Raw genomic sequence first — 8,347 nt, 5'->3', positions numbered from 1 at the left:
AATGCAGTGGTGTCATTCCTCTTCACCAAAACCAAAAAAATTCAAGCAATCTCCTTACTCGAGTCGGAGAATGATGGCTACGGTTTTCTGGGACAAGAAAGGGCGTTATTTTGTTTGCTTTAAACCACCGTTATAGCTGACGTATGCTACGAAACGCTCACCAAACTGTGATCAAAAATCGACGGCGCGGGAAACCGTCGGCGCAGGAAACCGTCTTCTGGAAATGTCCTCCTCCATGACAACGCGCGTCCTCCCACCACTGCCCGAACCAAGGACAAGATTCAATATTTTGGTTGGGAACTTTTTTGATCACCGATCCTACAGTCCCGAGCTTGCACCACGTGACTATTTCCTCTTCTTGAACATAAAACAGTGTCTTGGGGAACAACGGTTTGAAGATAACGAGGATTTCACTACGCATTTTCACCACGCATTTCACTACGCAGGCGCCGAGGCAGTGCTTTCAGCGGTCACCACTCCAAGCCGTCGGTATCATCCCTTGAGGACGACAGATCGACACGTGCATCTGCTTGCAGTGACGAGTGGAAGTGCACCCTGACGTGGCGCTGCCATCGACGCCACTTAAGCGGGACCGCGCTCATCGCTCTGCACTTCGGTTGGCAGCAGCGGCTGTGGCAGCAAGTTCCTGCCGCTAAACCCACGCATTTCACTACGCAGCTTAGTTTTCATTCAATTGAATCTTTCCACACAATTTATATTGTCACGCCTAGTGCTGCCAACCTGGTGTATCCTTGTGAACTATGGTCATGAATGCAGAATTGGCGCGCGAGGTTGACGTACTTCGAAGAGAAGTGGTTGAAGTGCGCAAAAGCCTAGAGATGTTCAACTCCCTGTGCGAAAAATTGAAACAAGATCAGGAAGCGCTAGCATTGGACAACAAAGCTTTAAAGCAAGAAAACGAACACTTAGCCAAAAGGCTCGCAGATTCGGAGTAGTACTATCGAGTCAACAACATCGAGATTAAGGGTATACCATGCACGCAAGGGGAGGGCTGCAATGCCATTTTGCAAAAAATCGGAGGCAGGATTGGGTGTCCAGTGACTTCTGCAGATATTGACGTCATTCACCGTGTACCCACCAAGAAAGACCCAAACATAATAGCCCGCTTTTGCCTGAGAACAAAGAAGGCTGATTTTTATCAGCAAAGCTAGAAACGCTAGGTTAACTACGACAGACCTTGATCTCTCTCAGACCCCAGCCACTCCAGTCTTTATCAATGAACACTTGACGGCCGACAACAAGCGCCTTTTTGCCCAGGCATTGGCTCTGAATAGAGGAAAGAAATGGAAGTTTCTATGGGACCGATGGTTGCCGCAACAAGGCGAGGGAAATGGAGGTTAGCCGGGTGCGTGTCATTGGAAGCGCAAGGGACCTGTCTAAAATTTGATAATTGGGTCTGACCATGTTTCACTTGACTTGAAAATGGGCTATGTTCCATTCGAAATAAAACCATTGGTGTCAGTTCAAAAGCCGGCATTGACGTTTTTTTTTTTTTTTTTCATCGAAGTGTTCGACCACTTCCAAATAAAATAGATGACTTGACCTTGCTAATCGACACTTTCGGAGTACGGTTTACGGCAGTAATGTTAACTGAAACTTGGTTGACGCCGACATGGCACATGTTTAAGCCTCCTGGCTATCAATCGTTTTTTCCGAAGTCGTCAGATTAAGCGTGGGGGCGATGTCGCGCTTTTTCTCAGGGGCGATATTGTGGCTAATCCCGTAGATAAATTCCCTCATATAACTTGCGACTACGAGGTGTTAACAATGCAGAGTTACACGTTTTCCTTTGTGTACAGATGACCATCAGGTGACGCAACCCGATTTATTGTGTTTCTTGATAAACTTCTCAGTGATACATTAGAAGAGAAAATCAATCTAATATTAGGCGGTGACTTCAATATAAACGTGATTTCGTCTTCCCCGCTACAAAAGTATTTTCAATCTCTTCTCACAACTTATGGTTTTTCAAACACAATATCTATTGCAACGCGCGTGACTATTGAAGGCGCATCCCTATTAGATGTATTCATTTCAAACATTAACATTGGTTCAATAGAGGCCGAAGTTCTGTACACTGATATCAGCGATTATCTGGGTATTATATTACTAGCAAATCGAATTCACTGCATGTCTAGTAAAACTAAAAGACCAGTTTTTATTCAGTCCATTACTTCATCAAATCTTCAAGCATTTCGCCAAGCTATTACTCATGTAGCTTGGAACAGCGTTTACCGAGCAGAAGATATACTACCTTTATGAACAATTTCAAAACTTTTTTACCATGAACACTTCCCCTTGAACAAAAAAAATGATACGGCCATCCAAAGCACGAAAACCTTGGCTAACACCTAAGCTTCTTGGTATGGTTAAACACAAACATGCCCTGTATGCTCGATTTCCGAAATCTAGAGATCCAGCCCTGCTCAGGGAGTTTAAGAAATATAGAAATAATCTCACAAATCAACTTAGGCCTGCTAAGGATACGTATTTCGTGAGAATTTTTAGAGACCCAGCCAATCAAAAAAGCGATGTAATCTGGCGCAAATTGAATGGATCCTTTTTAAAGCCCAAATCAATTTCAGCTATTCCAGATGTTTTGTGCCATAACGGGCAGAAACATTCCGGAAATGATTTTCCAAACACGTTTAATGAAATATTCTCATTAAAACAGCAATTAAATGACGTTGATGGCCTCAACAGCTATAGTCAGTTCCTGCCTGTAAGCGCGTTTAGTAACACTCTATTTCTTGCCCCAACTAACTCCTTAGAAGTATTTTCTTGCTTCAGCGATATAGGTAACAGCCGGTCCCTGGGCGCCGATGGTCTCCAGATTCGCCCCATAAAGTATGTGCTTGATATTATATGCTCTGTTCTTACCCATATTTATAACTTAATATTATCTATAAGCATATTTCCTAAACATATGCAGACTTCCCGCGTTGTTCCAGTCTTCAAGCACGGTGATAAGGGGGCACTAAACAGCTATCGACCTATATCGATAATACCAGTGTTTTCGAAAGGTATTGATAAATTAATGAATATCAGATTGCTATCATTTTTTAATCACCGCAATTTGTTTTAAGATCTTCAACACGGGTTTAGGAAGCATCGCTCTACCGAAACAGCCCTCTTGACTCAAAAGGAAATAATTATAGGTGCATTTAGTCGTAATCAAATGGCATTGGGCATATTCGTCGATTTTTCCAAGGCATTTGACTGCATTTACCATACCATCCTTCTCAGCAAATTAGAAAACTATGGTGTGCATGGAACAGCGCATGCGCTTTTAGAATCCTATCTTTCAAACAGAACACAATTCGTAGATACAAACAATGAAACAACTGCAAGGAATTCGGTCGTTGTTTGTGTGCCACAGGGAACCATACTAGGGCTACTCTTATATTTTATTTACATAAATGACATTGTACACTACAGACAACGCCACATTCGTCTCGTATGCTGATGACACGACAGTTTTTATTACACAGAATTTGGAAACAGAGATAGAAGCGATGGCTAACAAAATGCTGTCTGACCTAGATGCCTGGTACTCGGTGAATTCTTTAAAAATAAACCCTTAAAGCGAAGTTGAAGGCCACCAAGAAGGCTCGACAACGCCATTCTCGACAGCCAGCAAGGACCCCTCGAGATTCATCAATGAAACAAGTCCCTGTGTACAACCGTTACGCCGTTCTGGCCTCGCTGGAAGAGGACGCTAGCCAGGTGACAAAAGCAAGTACAGCGACAAGTGATGCTGCCACTCGTACCTATAGCGCAGCTGCTAGGTCGTCCACTTCACGACCGCAACGGGCATCACAATCGATAGAAGACACGCCGCTTCCTTTGGCAGACGAAGAGTTCGAGATCGACGCTCGCCTGGCCAACCTTGAAAAGGAAATCCAACGTCTCAAGGAACGCCGTACAGTGCTCCGGCGTCGTCATGACGGAGCGCGGCCGTCGCATTCGCCGTCGACGTCTAGTCCTGCTCATATGGCTAACCCGGCATATGTGTCGAAGCCTCTTTCACCCCAAGAACTCCTGCGCTTCGTTGCGCAACAGCTCCAGCATCTCACCTCGGTTCTACTGGCCAATCTTAATCTATGATGGCTGCTACGTCTTCAAGTGTGCCAGAAGGCATCTTACAGTGGAACTGTCGCGGCATCGCGGGGAAGGTCGGAGAGCTGCGTCAGCGTCTCAGATATGGGAAGCTGCGTGTTTGGGCTCTACTGCTTCAAGAATCCAACGGCCTGCCACCCATTCCAGGATTTGTGGCATACTCATCGCCTTCAATGTTGGATCGCAGGAGTGCTACGCCCGATGTCCCTCCAGGAAAGGCTGCAGCGTATGTAAGATGCACTCTTCATCAGACTCGAGTTGATTTTTCACGGTGGTGTACTCTATGGCAAGAAGTCATGGCCGTATTGGTTCGTCTCCAACGCACGGACGTTATCATCGTTTCATACTATGCCCGCCCCTACAGCGGTCGTGCGGCTCGGTTGTGTCTCGGCTGGCTGGCGCACCTACGACAGAAACATCCTGGTTGCCCCATTATGGTCGCAGGAGATTTTAACGTGCCCCACACCACATGGGATACGCTATTTCCAGTGCTCGTGGTACATGTGTGCTGGACACATTTATGGACGCCCAATTCACTCTGCTTAATAATGTGTCAGTGCCTACTTGTCGGCGAGACCACCCTCGCGCGCCGCCACACTCACCGGACTTATCTTGGTGGCTAGGAAGGACGACCGTCTCGTGGTCATGTGAACCCGACTGCTGGGGTAGCGACCATCATCCGATTCGCCTTGGCTTATCTTCGGGAGGAACAGGCCGCCTCCGCCGACTATGTCGAGTGGTGGACTGGGATCGATACAGGGCGGTATCAGAAAGCAATGTATCCAACTTCATGGTGGACCCGTCCCATTGTCTTAAGGCGGCATTAGTTGAGGCGACACGTACGTCGTGGGTTGATGAATCGCGAACCGCTCCTGATTTGCAACTTCTGCGTCTCTGGGCGTCGCGCCGCCAAGCAGAACTTGCATCAGAACGTGACCCTGCATCAAATACCCTTCGCTTAGAGGCCCAACGCCTTACTGCAGTAGCTCGGCGCCATGAACACCGCTTAGAACGTGGCCGCTGGATGGACTGGTGCTCTTCTCTCGGACCTTCGTCGTCCAATGCCTCCATTTGGCGCACCTTCCGAGTAATGGAACGTGGTCGGCGCCCTCCAGAGCCCGCAGCCTGCGCCCTGTTAGCATCGGGCCAGACACCAGCAGTATTCGCAGAAACTGTCGCCCACACCTTTTTTCCGGCTTTGGACACAGCACCGCCTCCCTTCGTTGTTCAAAACTGCCTTCCCGCGGACGCAGGCACGCCGCCTACGCTCTCTGACATCGAGGGTATACAAGCTGCCTTCACTATGGCGGAATTTTTAGCGGCAATCGACCTGTCGAAGCCATGCAAGGCACCAGTACCGGATGGCATACCGTATGAACTTTATAAAAACACGGAAGGCAAGGTTCTCGAAGTGCTGTTGGGGGCCATAAACGAAGCTTGGGCTACAGGAGTCATTCCCGATTCTTGGCGGCATGCAGAAATGGTCCCTATTCCCAAACCCGGAAAACCCCAAGATAATATCGCTCATATGCGCCCAATAGCACTAACCTCAACGTTAGGCAAGCTGATGGAGCGTATGCTCGCGACACGTATTACATGGTGGCTCGAGCGGTACTCATGGTATCATCCTGGCCAAATCGGGTTCCGTGCTCATCTAGGCGCAGAGGATGGCCTTGCGTACCTATCTTCTATGGTTCTCATCGGAGGCCGCTCCCGAAGAATTCGCACGATTCTGGCAATGGATATTCGTAAAGCATACGACCATGTGAGTCACGAAGCGATTGTCGAAATTCTCCATTGGCTTCAGTTCCCTAGCCGTGCCAGCACATTCGTCGAAGCCTTCCTGTGCACTCGCACCTTCTCCATTCGCCTGGCTGGCCAAGCAGCAGGTCAGTTCGTCACACATCGGGGTGTCCCACAAGGATCTGTGCTCGCACCAGTCCTTTTCAATATTGCTCTCCTTACACTAGCTTGGAAGCTAGCCACGATACATAACGCACAGTACATAATGTACGCAGATGACATCACTGTCTGGTCAGTTGATCCTGAAATCTGCCACCAAGAACAAGCCCTCCAAGAGGCCCTAAACATGACGCACAACTGGTGTGCTCAGATAGGCCTTGATATTTCCAAGGACGTACATGTCAGTAGCGAACAAGTATGGGCGCCGTCTGCACTCCGGCCTCTTCAGTTAACTCTGGATCAGCAACCATTACACGAGGCTTCAACTCTCCGTGTACTCGGCCTTGAAATGGATTGCTCCGGATCTGCGGGACCATGGGTCAAGAATGCAAAGCAACAGGCTGCAGAAACGATACAGTTGATACGTCGGATTGCGAAGAAATCTGGCGGAGCGAGCACCAACATGGCTCGCCTTCTTGTCCGTTCTGTATTGCAACCACGACTCGTCTATAGAACCCAGTTTCATCATCTCACGAAGGCACAATGGGCTCGCCTTGAGGCCATTAATAACGAAGCTATGCGGGCCATAACGGGACTACCACGTCTCACTCCGTTGCCAACCCTACAGGCTGAGTCCCAACTCAACACTATTGACGAACTCGTACACCAACGTCGATGCGCGCGCGCCCTAAAGCCATCATATTTCGGCTCGGCTGCTTCACTGGCCCGGTACATGGGACACGAAATAGACAATCCAGCATCTACGAGACCCGATGTAGCTCCGTGGAAAAGGGTACAATTAAGTGACAATAAGCCTCTTGGTCGTCTGTATAGCCCGGTTCCTCGTCAGGCGAATGCCCATGTATCCCGCCTTCACCGTGCCGATGACAATCAAGACGATGCGACTCTTGTAGCATACACTGATGCCAGTGTTAATGGCACCATAATTCACACAGCTCTCGTGTGTCCATTGATACCAGAGGCAGGCCAAACGTGCTCGTATGTTGCCGATCCTGCACCACCGGCCTACCTTGCCGAGCTTGCTGCCATACGAGACGGCTTGGCCGCGTTGCTACCTACTGTTCAAGATGCTCGATACTCTCAACTCATCATTCGCACAGACTCGAGTCAAGCCATCCACGACATACGTAGGGTATCTCGGTCCACTCTATTCTCAGATAGCATTCACCGTCTTGCTGCCACTACGAATGTCCTCATACGCGTCCAGTGGGTGCCTCGAGCAGCCTTGCCGGGTCTCCTTGAAGCAGATATGGCAACCCACCCACAGATTACAACATACCCACTTCCACATTTCCCTGAAGACGCCTGTGGACGACTGATCCGGGAAAAGGAAAACCTCCGACGTACCACACGAGCTCTCATACCTCCGTGTGGGTCAGACCTCCCTGGTGGGTTAACCCGCCGAGAGGAGGTTACGTTAAGGAGGCTACGTGTCGGGGTCGCGCTCACCCCGTCTGTGACCGCTCTCTGGCCACAACAATACCATGGTCCTTACGGCTCATCGTGCCCATTTTGCAACACAGGAATCCAAAATGTGACAGTGACACACCGATTATGGACGTGCCCAGGACTTCATCTAAGCCGTCTCCGCCATCTCCGGGCAACAGGCCTCCGGCCTGGCCGCCCACCCGACCTTGAACGTTGGATTCATGGACCCCACCATCGTTCACTCCTAGATTTTTTGCACGAGTCGAACCTATTCGTGTATTTCTAACATCTTTTGTATTATGCCTAAGGGCATGCTTTCGAATTTAAAAAAAAAAAAACCTTAAAGAACACAAGTTATTTTGTACACGCCTAAAGGAAAAATGCTGACAACGAAGCTGAATTTATTTCTGGGCTCTCAGCAGTTAGATATGGTGAATTCTGTTAAAACCCTTCGAATACATTTATCAAAGCGCCTTGCATGGAATGTACATGTTGAAAACCTCCATTCAAAGATGTCATCTGCCATTGGTGTCCTCGCCTTCCTAAATCTTCGCCTTCCTACAAAGGCGAAGATTATGTTCTACAATGCATTAGTGTCCTCTCTGTTGTTGTACTGAAGCATAGTGTGGTGTACTACTGGTGTAACAAATTTGCGCAAGCTGTATTTGCGGCAGAAAAGAGCCATATGACATAGTGCTGCTGTACATTATGCTTCTTCTACAAAACTTCTTTTTACAAAGTACGAAATTCTTCCAATGTTCTGTTTATATAATTAAAGGCTGATGTTGTGTTATAAAGTTTTTGTTAAGTGTGGTATCAATGCCATAATTAATCTTGCAAAGCTAAAAGCAAACAC

Source organism: Dermacentor andersoni, chromosome 1 (assembly GCF_023375885.2).
Source record: "Dermacentor andersoni chromosome 1, qqDerAnde1_hic_scaffold, whole genome shotgun sequence".
Lineage (NCBI taxonomy): Eukaryota > Metazoa > Arthropoda > Arachnida > Ixodida > Ixodidae > Dermacentor > Dermacentor andersoni.
The sequence above is the reverse complement of the archived record's forward strand: the minus strand, read 5'-3'. Positions refer to the sequence as shown.